This window comes from Hippopotamus amphibius, chromosome 13 (genome assembly GCF_030028045.1).
Source record: "Hippopotamus amphibius kiboko isolate mHipAmp2 chromosome 13, mHipAmp2.hap2, whole genome shotgun sequence".
In the NCBI taxonomy this organism is placed as follows: domain Eukaryota; kingdom Metazoa; phylum Chordata; class Mammalia; order Artiodactyla; family Hippopotamidae; genus Hippopotamus; species Hippopotamus amphibius.
In genome coordinates, this window is record NC_080198.1 from 13,434,142 (window position 1) to 13,448,073 (window position 13,932).

A 13,932-nucleotide genomic window follows, 5' to 3' on the forward strand; every position below is an offset into this window, starting at 1 on the left:
GATAGAGGTGTTTATAGAAGACTGTCCAAGCCTCAGACTAATGTCCAAGTATTGGATTAAACGAATATTCAGTCTAGGAAACACATACATGTATAAGACACACAATTAGTGAATCCATTAGGACATAAGGCTCTAGAAAGACCTGACAGAACCCCAGTGTGCTATCAGATATTCAAAGAGAAACCCAGCAGAAATTGACAACTGAAACAGAACAAATCAGAGACAAAAGCAAAAGCAAACAAACAACAAATAACAACCTACACATACAAACATCAATCCAGGGAGATTTTGTAAGCTAGGATCAAATATAGAAATGAGCTGGAGTACTACCAGAGAGAATGGAGATTCTCAGAATGTAATTAGACAACTGTACTAAGAACTAAGATAAAGACAAAAGCCTAATATTAATACCAAGGCAGTGCATCATCTGGAGAATAGAGCAAGGTGTCTGAGCAGACCGATAGTGTTGCTTATAAGTATGTTAAGATAAAATACACTTAAAATGGCTGGAAGAAAGGGGAACAGAAGAGCGTAATGTGGTTGGAAATATGCAAAGAAAAAGAAAGGAACAGAAGTGTATAAAAGAAAGGGATGAAAGGAAAGTATGAAAGATATTTTGTCCCTACTACCAAAAACTTAGCTAGATATAGAAGTATATAAAAAGGCAAAAAAAAAAAAAAAAAAAAAGAATAAAAAATATCCTTAAAAAATTATGTTGTAAAACTTGTAGATCCCTTAGGGCTAAGATCGTATTTAATAAATCAAAAAAAAAAAAAAAAAAAAAAAGAGAGAGAGAGAGAAAGAAAAAAAAAAAAAATCCTGAACTGATCCCAGAATGGACCAGTTCAATAGGTATTGATACTACTATTTCTGTTTCCTTAGCGTCTCAGCTGTAAGTGTCCTTCTCCTTGCCTTGGGTTTTTTTTTTTTTTTTTTGCGTTATTCTGTGACCAGCAGAGGTTCCTTTATTGTTCGTCTGTAAGCCTCCGTGTGTGGGGAGGGAGAGGGTACAATAGTGGCTCCTTCTCCTGGGAGTGAGTGAGCAGTGGCGCACTGTTGTTTCAGTCAGGCTTGGAGGTGCCTGTTGCAGAGGGCGCTGGTGGCTCAGGCGTACACAGAAAGTCTTAGAGTTGGGTCTCTCTCAGGGTTTTTTCTTTTTGATGCTGGTTTTTTTTTTTTTCTCTCGGCAGCCTCCCTGCTGCTGGCGTTGCAAGGAGTTTTAATCTAGCCTCGCCCGAGTGCCTGAGGGTTGTTGTTATCCCTGAGCACCTTAGGTGGCCCGCAGGGCTTCTCTCCACTGCCTGTTGCAGAGGCACCGAAAGAGAGGGAGAGGCTATGCGCATGGCTCCTCCCCCCGCCCGGGAGCCTGCAGCCTCCAGCCGCCATCATGGCCGGGCAGTTCTCAGGGACCGGCACTCCTCTCCGCGGACCTCCTCCCTCCTGACCTCTCGGTCCGTCACCCTACCGGCAACAATGTTTCTCCCCCTGAACCAGCTCTCCGGTTCCCACGCTCCCGCTCCTGGACCCTCCGTTCAGCCGCGGATCGATGTCTCGGTCCGGGAACGCTGAGCTGCGCTGCGGACCCTCCGTATGCTTCTCACTCCCTCCCGTCTGCCACAGCTCCGCCGCTTCACCCTCTTTGAGCCCTCGTAGATGCCTCCCTACCGGCTATGTCGGGCTCCCCGCAGTCCTCTCTGGTGTCCGAGGCCGTCTGCTGGTGTTCAGCTGGTTCTCTGTGGGAATGACTGCGTCCTTCCGTGCATTCCCAATGCATCTATGGAGAGGGATGCACTCCACGTCTCTCTACTTCGCCGCCATCTTTTTTCTCCTATACTAACATTTTTAAATAAACTGAATGCAACATAGAAATGTTGTGCACATTTAAAATATGATGTTTATTTGTTTATTCCTTTTGCCAAAATTTATGTCAACTTACTCTCTCATCATTAGTATATTTTCTCAGATTCTTTTATACTTGCTGAGTAATATAATTTTATTTATATCTTTCAAATTTGTGGACATAAAGTATCTATCATTTTTCTTTTCCTCATTATTAGTGAGGTTCAATATTTATATCTGTTTATTCATTATATGCATCTTATGGAATGCCACTGTGTTCTTTGTTCATTTACTTGAGTGTTTATTTGTCAAAGTTTTCATAATATTTAAGATAATAAAATTTTATCTTTGCAGATATTTTTCTGTTGGCTTTTTAAACAGACATATACACACATTTTACCTTCTATAATTAGATTTATTACTTTTTCCTTTCACTTCTTTTTTCCAGCTTTATAGAGATAAAGTTGACACACGACACTGTGTAAGTTTGAAGTATACAATGCGATGATTTCATGTACAAACTGTGAAATGTTTACCACCATAAGGCTAATTAACAAATCTTTTATCTTACATAATTACTTTTTTGGTTGTTGCTATGGTAAGAACATTTCAGATTTACTGCTTTAAGCAACTTTCAAATAGGCAATATAGTATTATTAACTTTAGTCACTATGCTTGAATATTAGATGTCCAGACTTATTCCTCTTACATTTTACATTATAATTTACATTCCCCTTAACAGTGACAAGAATTCTCTTTTCTCCACATCCTCATCAACATTTTATATCTCGTTTTTTTAATAATAGCATTCCAAGAAGTGTGAGCGATATCTCATTATGGTTCTGATTTACATTTCCCTAATGGTTCATGGTGTTGAGCACCTTCTCACATACCTGCTGGTCATTTGTATGTCTTCTTTGGAAAAATGTCTATTCCGTTCCTTTGCCTGCCCATTATTATTATATATTCTTATAGATAATTTTTTAATTTCTCCATTCAGATCTGTTAGAATTTGCCTAACATATTTAGGTGCTCTGATGTTCTATAATGACCAACTTTTTCTATTACATTTTTTGACCTAAAGTCTATGTTGTTTGATTCTAGTATAGCTACCCCTGTTCTCTTTCAGTTTCTATTTTCATGGAATATCTTTTTTCATCCCTTCACTTTGAGCCTATGTATGTCCTTAACCTGAAAAGAATCTTTTGTAGGAAGCATATAGTTGGTCTTGTTTTGTATCCATTCAGCCACCAATACCTCTTGGTTGGAGAATTTAACTTATTTACATTTAAAGTAATTATTAATAGGTAAGGACTTACTAATGGTATCATGTTAATTGTTTTCTAGCTGACTCTGTAGTTCCTTCGTTTCTCTCTTGCTGTCTTCCTTTGTGATTTGATGATATTCCATAGCAGTATGCTTTGATTCTCTTCTCTTTATCTTATTCATGGATACTGTAGGGTTTGCTTTGTGCTAACCTTGAGGCTTACATAAAATATCTTATAGATATAACAGTATTTCTAAAGCTGATAACAACTTAACTTTGATCACATACCAAAAATCTACTCTTTTCCTCCCCTCACCACATTTCATGTTTTTGATATCACAATTTACTTCCTTTTATATTATGCATCCATTAAGAAATTATTGTTAACTATTTTAATACTTCTGTGGTTTAACCTTTATTCTAGAGTTAAGGAATTAATATACCAACAAATACAGAATTGGAGTATTCTGAATTTCACTATATGATTATCTTCACCACTGTGTTTTATATTTTCATATGTTTTTATGTTATTAATTAGCATTCTTTCATTTCAGCTTGAGGAACTCCTTTCTAAGGCATTTCTTGAAAGGCAGGTTTACTGGTGATAAACTCCCTCAGGTTTTGTTTGTCTGGAAAGTCTTTATTTCTCCATTTTTGAAGAACAATTTTACTGGATAAAGTATTCTTGGTTGGCAGTTTTTACTTTCTTTCTTTGAATATATCATTTCACTCTCATTTGGCCCATGAGGTTTCTGCTGAGAATTCTGTTGATACCCTTACAGAGATCCCTCATAAGTTACAATTTCTCTTTGATTTTTGACAGTTTTGTTATAATGTGTCTTGGAGAAGATAACTGAGTTGAATTTTTTTGGAGACATGTGACCTTCATGAGCTTGAATGTCTAAATCTTTTCCCAGATTTGTGGGAAGTTCACAGCTCTTATTTCTTTTCAAAAAATAAATTATTCAATTTATTTAAATTTTGAAAATTTTCACCCATTTCTCTCACCTCCTAACTGCCTACCCCAACCTCTTGCAACCATCAACTTATTCTGTGTATCCTTAAGCCTGTTTTTCTGTTTGTTTATTTTTAGATTCCACATATAAGTGAAATCATACAGTGTTTGTATTTCTCTGTCTGACTTATTTCACTTACCATAATGTCCTTCAGGTCCATACATGTTGTCGCAAATGGCACGATTTCATTCTTTTTCATAGCTGAATAATATTCTATTGTGTATACATACCACATCTGCTTTATCCATTCATCCAGTAATGGACCCTTAAGTGGGCCATGGCCAGCAGCAGGGGCTGGGGACAACTGTGTGAGCACCAGCAGCTGTAGGGTCTCTGTCTGTCAGCGTGCACTTATGTGGCTTTAGGGTCTTGCCATAAGGATGCACGTAGCAGCTGGTGACAGGAGTACGTGCACGGCTGCAGGGGCTAACCTGGAGTACACACACAGGGCTAGTGGTCAGCTGTCTAGGCTAGTATTTACATGTGCATCAGCAGAAGTTGGGGCTTCATGCAGGTGTGAGCTTCAGCAGGAGGTGGAGGAGGGAGCAGGGAGAGACTCAAGAGAGCTCGTGTTTGTGAATGTGAAAACTTCAGTGGCAAGGCCTGCAAGGAGTACGAGGCACCTGTGCTGCTCATTGGTTTCTTCAGTGGTGAAAGTTTCTAGGCTCCTCTGAGGAGCAGGAAAACATGGTCACTACTGTTATGTGGCTGATATCAGTAAGCCCTGCCCTTCTTCCTTGTTCACGACTATCTTCATACATCTCAGCTTTGCAGATCTCTGGTTAGGATGAAAACAAAGCAAGTCCTTCATGCAGTGCTCTGAAATGCTGGGAAAACTGCTCATTTCACTCTCACATTCCTGGCTAAGGGAATTCTTTTTTTTTCTTAATTTCTTTCTTTTTTTTAAATTGAAGTATAGTTGATTTACAATGTGTAGTTTTCAGGTGTACAGCAAAGTGATTCAGATATATAGATATTTATATAGATAGATATAGATATAGATATATATAAAATTCAGATGTGCAGCAAAGTGATTCAGATATTTTTATATATATATATATATATATATAAAATTCTTTTTAAAATTCTTTTCCCATATAGGTTATTATAAAATATTGATGGTAGTTCTCTGTACTATACAGTAAGTCCTTGTTGGTTATCTATTTTATATACAGCAGAGTGTATTTCTTAATCTCAATCTCCTAATTTATCCCTCACCCCCGCCTTTCCCCTTTGGTAGACATGAGTTTGTTTTCTATGTCTGTGGGTTTATTTCTATTTTGTATATGAGTTTATTTGCATCATTTTTTTAGATTCCACATATAAGTGATATCATGTAACATTTGTCTTTCTCTTTCTGACTTACTTCATTTAGTATGATAATCTCTGGCTTCATCCACATTACTGCAAATGGCATTTTTTCATTCTTTCTTTGTATGGCTGAGTAATATTTCATTATATATATGTACACACACACACACACACACACACACACACACAATACATTTCTTTATCCGTTCACCTGTTAATGGACATTTAGGTTTCTTCCATGTCTTGGCTATTGTAAATAATGCTGCAATGAACATTGAGGTGCATGTATTTTTTTGAATTATGTTTTTCTCTGGATATATACCCAGGAGTGGGATTGCAGTATCATATGGTAGCTCTATTTTTAGTTTCCTAAGGAACCTACATACTGTTCTCCACAGTGCCTATACCAATTTACATTCCCACCAACAGTGTAGGAGGGTTCTTTTCTCTGCACCCTCTCTAGCATTTATTATTTGTAGCCATTCAGACCATTTTGAGCTGATACCTCATTGTAGCTTTGATTTGCATTTCTCTGATATTAAAATTAGCAGTGTTGAGCATATTTTCATGTACCTTTTGGCCATCTGTATGTCTTCTTTGGAGAAATGTCTATTTAGATCTTCTGCCCATATTTTGATTGGGATGTTTGTTTTTTTTATATTGAACTGTATGAGCTGTTCATATATTTTGGACATTAATCCCTTGTTAGTCGCATCATTTGCAAATATTTTCTCCCATTCTGTAGGTTGTCTTTTCGTTTTGTTTATGGTTTCCTTTGCTATGCAAAAGATTTTAAGTTTAATCTACAGATTCAATGCAATCCTTTTCAAATTACCAGTGGCATTTTTCACAGAACTAGAACAAACTATTCTAAAATTTGTATGAAAACACAAAAGACCCCAAATAGCCAAAGTAATCTTGAGAAAGAAAAATAGAGCTGGAGGAATCTGGCTCCCTAACTTCAGACTATACTATAAAGCTACAGTAATCAAAAGAGTAGTACTGGCACAAAACAGACATACAGATTAATGGAATAGGATAGAAAGCCCAGAAAAAAATCCCATGCACCTATGGTCAATTAATCTATGACAAAAGGAGGTAAGACTATACAATGGAAAAAAGAAGTATCCTCAATAGGTGGTGCTGGGAAAACTGGACAGCTACACATAAAAGAATGAAATTAGAACATTCTCTAACACCATACACAAAAATAAACTTAAAATAGATTAAAGACCTAAATATAAGACCAGATACTATAAAGCTCTTAGAGGAAAATATAGACAGAACACTCTTTGACATAAATCACAGCAATATATTTTTGATCTGTCTCTTAGAGTAATGGAAATAAAAACAAAAATAAACCAAAGGGACCTAATTAGGGGAACTCTTTTGAGTCTGTGTGTTCCCTCTTGGCACTGAGCTGTTCTAGCCTGAGGGATGGATAATGCAGGCAAAATGGAGCTATTCTTCCAACCTTTTCCATGCAATTATTATCAGGTTTTTTGTTCCACTGTGTTGCTGAAGCTTCATAAATGTACTCTTGAGATCTCCCAGAGCTATGTTTTTAGCATTTCTTGTGTTCCTCCCAACTACTTTTTGCAGTGGCTAACTACCAGGTGAGTATTATTTAGAAGTCAGGGTCCCATTCTTCTACCCAGTCCTCACTCACAGAGCAGAGGTTATGCATTTGGCATGACAGACTGAGAATACTGGGGTTCCAATTGCCCTCACTTCAACATATTTGTAGGGTGGAGCTTCCACGTCAAGAGAGGGAAGTCTAGAATACCAGAGGCTATTGACCCTATCAAGAATTCTTGTAAATCTAGGGGATCACTCAGAGAGAATCATGCCACTGTCCCCACAACCAGCTTCAAAGCCATGGCTCAGAGATTTTGTACACAGGGAAAAATAAAGCCATATGCTCTCTGGAAATAAATAAGTACAAAACCAAAACAAAACAAAAAACAAAGAAACATATTGAGTTTATTTGAGAGAGTCTGAGGAAGTTCAATTCTAAGGGTTAGTCATCCTTTTGTTTCATACTTATTCTTTCTCAAAGCAGGATCTTTGAGTAAAATGTTTCCAACCAAGTGCTATATCTTGAAGTTATTTCCTTAGCATCTTAATTGTGTTCTTTTTAATGAGCATTTTTCCCTCATAATTCAAAAGGCAAGCTATTTCTTTTGCCAAAGTAGAATGGTTAACATTATGGCTGAACTGCCATATGCAGTGACATTGGGATAACTGGCTTATCATTTAGCAAACCAAAATGACAGTTTTAAATTTACCTATAAAGTTAACTTAATGACAGATGAATTAAAGACAGCTTTAAAAATAAGAGCATGCATATGGTAGCAGAAAATTTAGGTGGGTTTTTATGTTCCTGTGAGAAGACAATACAGGGGGTTTTTTGGCAACAGTTTTATTGAGATATAATTCACATGCCAAACACTTAGTTTTTAGTATTTTCACGTAGTTGTGCAAACATCACCAAAACCAATTTCAGAACATTTTCATCATCCCCCAAAGAAATCATGTATTCTTTAACTACTATTCCATACCGCCCCCACATCCCTTTCAATGCCCAGCCCTAAGCAACCACTAATTTACCTGCTGTCTCTATAGATTTCCCTGTTCTGAACATTTAATATGAATGGTATCTTACAGTATGTGGTCTTTTTGTGACTAGCTTCTTTAATTTAGCATGTTTTCAAGGTTCATTCATGTTGTATCATTTATCATGTGAATTATATCTCAATAAATAACTTCAAGATACAGTACTTGGTTGGAAACATTTTACTCAAAGATCCTGCTTTGAGAAAGAATAAGTATGAAACAAAAGGATGACTAACCCTTGGTAAAGCAGAATCTTCTCAAGTTGAGCGTGTAATTACTCTCATGAGAATACCATGAAAGCAAACCGATGAACCACCAGCAGGGGCAGTGGAGGGCGTGGGATGTCAAGCAAGAAGCTATTTACTGCTGAAATAAAAATAACACCAAGTCACGCATATTTTATTTTTCTAACAAATCTGTTTGTCAAGAAATCTGAAATGATAAGTTTTTGATAAAATATGACATGTATTTAATTAAATATACATTATTTCATTCACTATATTCTTGGAGACATATACCAGTATTATTCTTACTAATTATTATATATGATATTTTTTAATATTTGTTAGGACAGGTAATCATTTTCTTTCTTCTTTCCTGGTAGGTCTATTTTTTTTTTTAGCTGACTCTTCAGAATATCGTTCAATGATTTTGTCAGATGAAAAATTATTAGTGATACTTTAATTTAGATAATGTAAAGTATGAAAAAATAGTGATACATACACACATTTGTTAAGTGCTTTTGATGTGTTGGAAAATAAACATAATCGTTACATGCCCTATATCAGTTAATCCTTATAAAACCTTTATGAGATAGATAGTGTAGTTTTCTAAACTTTTAAAATTGTGAAATATGTACACACAGAAAAGTGCATAAACATGTGTAGAATAAACTGTTACAAAGTGGACATCTGTTTAACCAGTAAACATATTAGGAAGCAGAACACTGCCAGCACCCCTAAAGCTCCTGATGCCCTCTTCCAATTACCACTCCTTTCTCCCCCTTAAAGATAGCCATCTTCTTGACAGCTAACAAACATTATGTATTGTTATATTTAAAGTATATATCTTGCAGTTAGTCTGGAGCTGACTTTTATTTTATTTTTAATTCCAGTTTGATAATCCTTATCTTTTAAGTGGAATGATTTTTCCATTTAATTTAAATGTAATTACTGACATATTTATGTTTATATCCATATTATTATTTGTCCTGGCTGTTGTATGCTCTTTTCTTGCACCCTCTTGCCTTTTTCTACAGTAATTGTTTTAACAATCAATTTCACCCATTAGTTTTATATTTACCCACTCTTTTATTAGTCTTCTTTTGGAAGTATATCAATTGCTTAGGGCACACTGCAGTGGTCCACTATTTCCCACCTGCTGTCCACAGCTGGACTGGGAGGAGCTGGGGAGGAAGTGGCCTCCTTCCGCTGAAGAAGGGGTCTGAGGTCCTACTTTAGGAACGAAAGGAAAGCCCCCAAGGAGCCATGACCCAGGGACTGTCACGCTCCTCCACGGTTTTGACTTGTCACCCCCACCCCAATCTGCATCTGTTTCCCCAGAGTAATTAGCAGTAAAAACCCTTTGTGGAAAAAAAGAAAAGCAATTTGGGCTGGGTTTAGCTAGGTGGTTCCTCCCCCTGGAATGACTTATGCAACTGCAAGCACCTGATTGCTGAAATGGAAATGGATAGTCATGTGTCTAATAGCTGGTGTTGGCTATTTGTTGAGCCTCGCTCTTCATATGGTTTCTTATCCTCATGGAGGCTAGCCCCAGCTTCTTCACATGCAGTTTACAGGCTGCAAGGGAGTGGGAGCCAAAGTTCCAAAGCCTCTCGAGGTCTATGGCCAGAAATCCCACATGAAAATTTCTTCCCGGGACTTCCCTGATGGCCTAGTGGCTAAGAATCTGCCTGCCAGTGGAAGGGACATAGGTTTGATCCCTGGTCCAGGAGGATTCCACATGTCATGGAGCAACTAAGGCCATGTGCCACAACTACTACTGAGCCCACACACCACAACTACTGAAGCCTACATGCTTTAGGGCCTGCGTGCCACAACTACTGAGCCCACATCCTGCAACTACTGAAACCTGCGTACCTAGAGCCCATGGTCTGAACAAGAGAATTCTCCACAATAAGAAGCCTACACACGGTAACAAAGAGTAGCCCCCTCTCATCACAACTAGAGAAAGTCCGCACACAACAACGAAAAAAAAAAATCTTCCCTGTTCTTACTAGTCAAGACAAATGGACTCAATAGTTTAAAATCAAGGAAGTTAAACAATACACTACATTTCCTGATAAAAGGAATCACAGACAACAAGGTCACATTAAAAAAATGGCTTTCTTTAGGGATGGGGAGAATTTCTGCACTTTCTTCCTTTCTGTCATTGAAAGAGCTTCTTGAATTTGTGACAATGTCTTTTTAAGACATTAAGTTTTATAGAACTCTCAGGCACCATATCTTCAAATATTGCTTCTGCCTGATTCCTTCTATAAGTTCCTTCTGAACTCTAATTACCCACATGTTAGAGCCTCTTTCTCCATTTCTTATATATACTACCCTGCACTCTGAATTTTTCTTTTTCCATTTTCTTTCTTTTTTTTTTCTTTTTGTATTTATGGTTCTTTATATACATTCTGGATATTTTCTTCTGATCTATATTTTAGTTTACTATTTTTTTCTCCTAATACATCTAATCTTCTTTCATACTCATACAAGGAGTTTTGTAAATCTAATGACTATGATTCAACTCTATTCATACTCTAACAGAGTTCTCAAATCTTGTCTTTCTTGAATATAATAACCTTAGTTATTTTAAAGTCTGGTTCAAATAGTTCCCTTATCCAGAATTCTTATGAATCAGCTTCTATTTCTATGGTTGGCTTTCTTGCTTTTTATTCGCATGGTCTTTCTTCCTCATGTGGTTAAAAGCTTTAAAAATAATTTGAGGCCTAGGGTGATATGAGCTTTTCTGGTGAATGTTCATGCTTGATTCTGACAGGAGGCGAGAGTCAATGGCAATGTCAGTTTCTCTTGATCTTATTAGAGGGACCCAAGATCCTCACTGCTCCTAGAGGGTCAGTCTACATGATCCTAAACTATAGCATAAAAGATTTACCCAGGCACCTGCTGTCAAATATGCTGGTCATTTTCCCTGTGTGTTTAGCCCCTGCTCAGATGAGGAATAGCCTTTGAGGATCAGTAGCCCCAAGTCCACGCTTACCTCAGTGGCTTCCCTCCTTCTTAAAGACCTTCACTGTTTTGTCAACTCTCTGATTCCTGCAAGCAGACATCTTTAAAGACTTTACTCAATGTGTTATCAGTGGAAAAGGTGGTCTGAATTGCCTAGTCTGCCCTTACCAAATGCAGACGTCCCAGTAGTTTCTATTATTATCCTTTTACTAATTAGGAACTTAACAATGTTCACACATCTAATAAATGAAAGATTGAGAGAAAGTGACATGTTTACAGTACTAGGCTTTCTAATTCAGTAATGCTCAATTACTTTGCAATTATAGATATTTATAAAAAAGAAAAGAAAAAAGCAACATCTGCCAAGAAGTTTATTCTTATAATTCGGCTCAATTAATATTTATTAAACACTTATTATGTGCTAAGCACCCACTAAAGCAATGGGAAGCAATGATACACACACAAAAAGCACAGGTAGAACTCTGTCTCTGTTCTCAGTTTAATGACTGGAAAAAGCTACTATAGTTCACAAACAGTTAATAATTACTTTGATTTAGTATATAACATGTAAGAATAATTATTTTGGATCCTGTGACATTTCTATAAGTATATTATATATCCAAACATATCTATTTATTTTTCTACCTGTATAATGTAAAATTGCTTCAGTGTCTTTGCAAATGTGGTTAAGGATCTCTGTATCAGAATCACATGGGGGTGCTTGTTAAAATCATATTCCTGGATCCATCCCAGTGTAACAAAATATTGACCTCTTTTTGTAAGGTCCTTGGAAGCTGCAAAAGCACCCAGATGATTTTCATGCACATTAAACATGGATATCTGCTACCTTAAGTATATAGGTGTCCTTTAAGTCTTTCACAAAGAACTCTTATAACTTATTTATTTTTTCTTGAACATTTTTACCCTTTCTTAGGACTTCAATTACCACTTTTATTCAAACAACTATCAAATCTGTGTATTTAATCTAAACGTTTCTCCTGAGAACTGGACCTGTATGTCCATTTGCCTTCTGAAAAATTCATGTGGATGTTCCACAGACAAGAATGTCTGACTCTTACCAAGTGTCTTGACTATTCTTCTAACTTGTTTCCCACTTAATCATACTCCATTGCTGCCCTCAGATTGAAAGGCCTTACTGTCCATTGAGCTGCACCAGACAAAACATGAACTTGATCCTTGACTCCTCTCTCTTCTCCTTACTTCATTCAATATTTTGATGAAATTAAAAGTCTGATTCAGTAGACTTCAACAATATGTCCCAAATCAACTCAATTCTTTCCATTTTTACTGACATAATACTAGCTCAAGATTTCTCTTCACTAGGAATTAGTTAAAGCTTACTAAAAACAAACACTCTCAGCTTAAGGCTCTTGTATCTATGACCACTGAATGACCTGACACGATGGCTAAAAGTTCATATACCTGGGACCTACCTCATATTTATTCAATTGCAGTTATGGGAGTAGAGCCAGGAATTAAAAATAAATATCTCCAGGTAATTATCATGCAAATGTAAGTGGGAGAGCTTCTGCTTTTAGAGCTTACACTTTCCCTAGAAAGGTTAAATGTAGGGCAGTTGAATAGTCAGAAATAAAATAATTCTTGCACTCATAAGAAATTTTAGGTATGAAAGAGAGGTAATGTACCTCAACCAACAGAGGAAAAGCTGAGACAAACATAGTCACCCAGATGGTTAGAGACAGACTCAGGAAAGGAAGAGAGAAGAAATCTCCATTTTACTATGCTGCTGCCCTCTTTTCAGTATATTCAAAGTTAGAAATTATTTAAGGAAAATTATTTAGACAAACTAGAATTTGGTAACGATATAAATCACCCAATGTTACCTCTCATATAAAACACATATCTTAATCACATTTTTTTGTTAAAAAAAACAATCTACACTTTACTCAAGCATTTCATGGTCAAGATTTCTAAATGCTTCTAAAGCGGACTGCATATTTCTTAATAAAGGAAAATTTGTACTTTGTAGGTTTTTCAATGTAACCCACAAATGTATTTACAATTATTTTAATTGTGAAGCAAGACTTTGAATTGGAAGCCCCTAAAGCTTTTCCACTAAAAGAATGCAAAGAAACTTTGAGATTTAGATTTTAAGAAGTCACCTAATTAGAATTCTTCAAGGAAGAATATACTTGTTTAACTTCATTATCTAGCTCCAAGCTTGAAGTTGCGGTTGGAAAAAAGTAGTAGTTTCTTTCCAATTATTAAAGAGACATGTATTTTAGAAAAGAGAAGATATTTAAATGCCTTATTAAAACTTGTTCAAAATGTCTTGCATAAACAGAAAAAAAGTTTCAGGTTCGCAAAAAACAGCAGTTTCAGGAAGATTTGTGAAACTCAAGCTATATTAGCACTTTACATGTTCTTGAAAATCTCTAACAAACTTTTGTCCACGGATTAAAGAACATGAAATCCCATCAGCACTAAATAGTCATTTATTAGGCAGATTATGTGAGCCCAGGGCTAAGGCTGGGGCCTTTTCCAGGGTTCCTTCTCAGCGTTGCTGTGAGAGTCAAACCCAACTTTATATCTGCGATTTTCTTGGGTAGAAAAGAGTTTCCTACTATCCTTCAGTGATTTCAGACCTTTACTTTCTCTCAGGACAAGATTCTGTGTGTCAGAGGGTTTCCTACATTCCCCATGT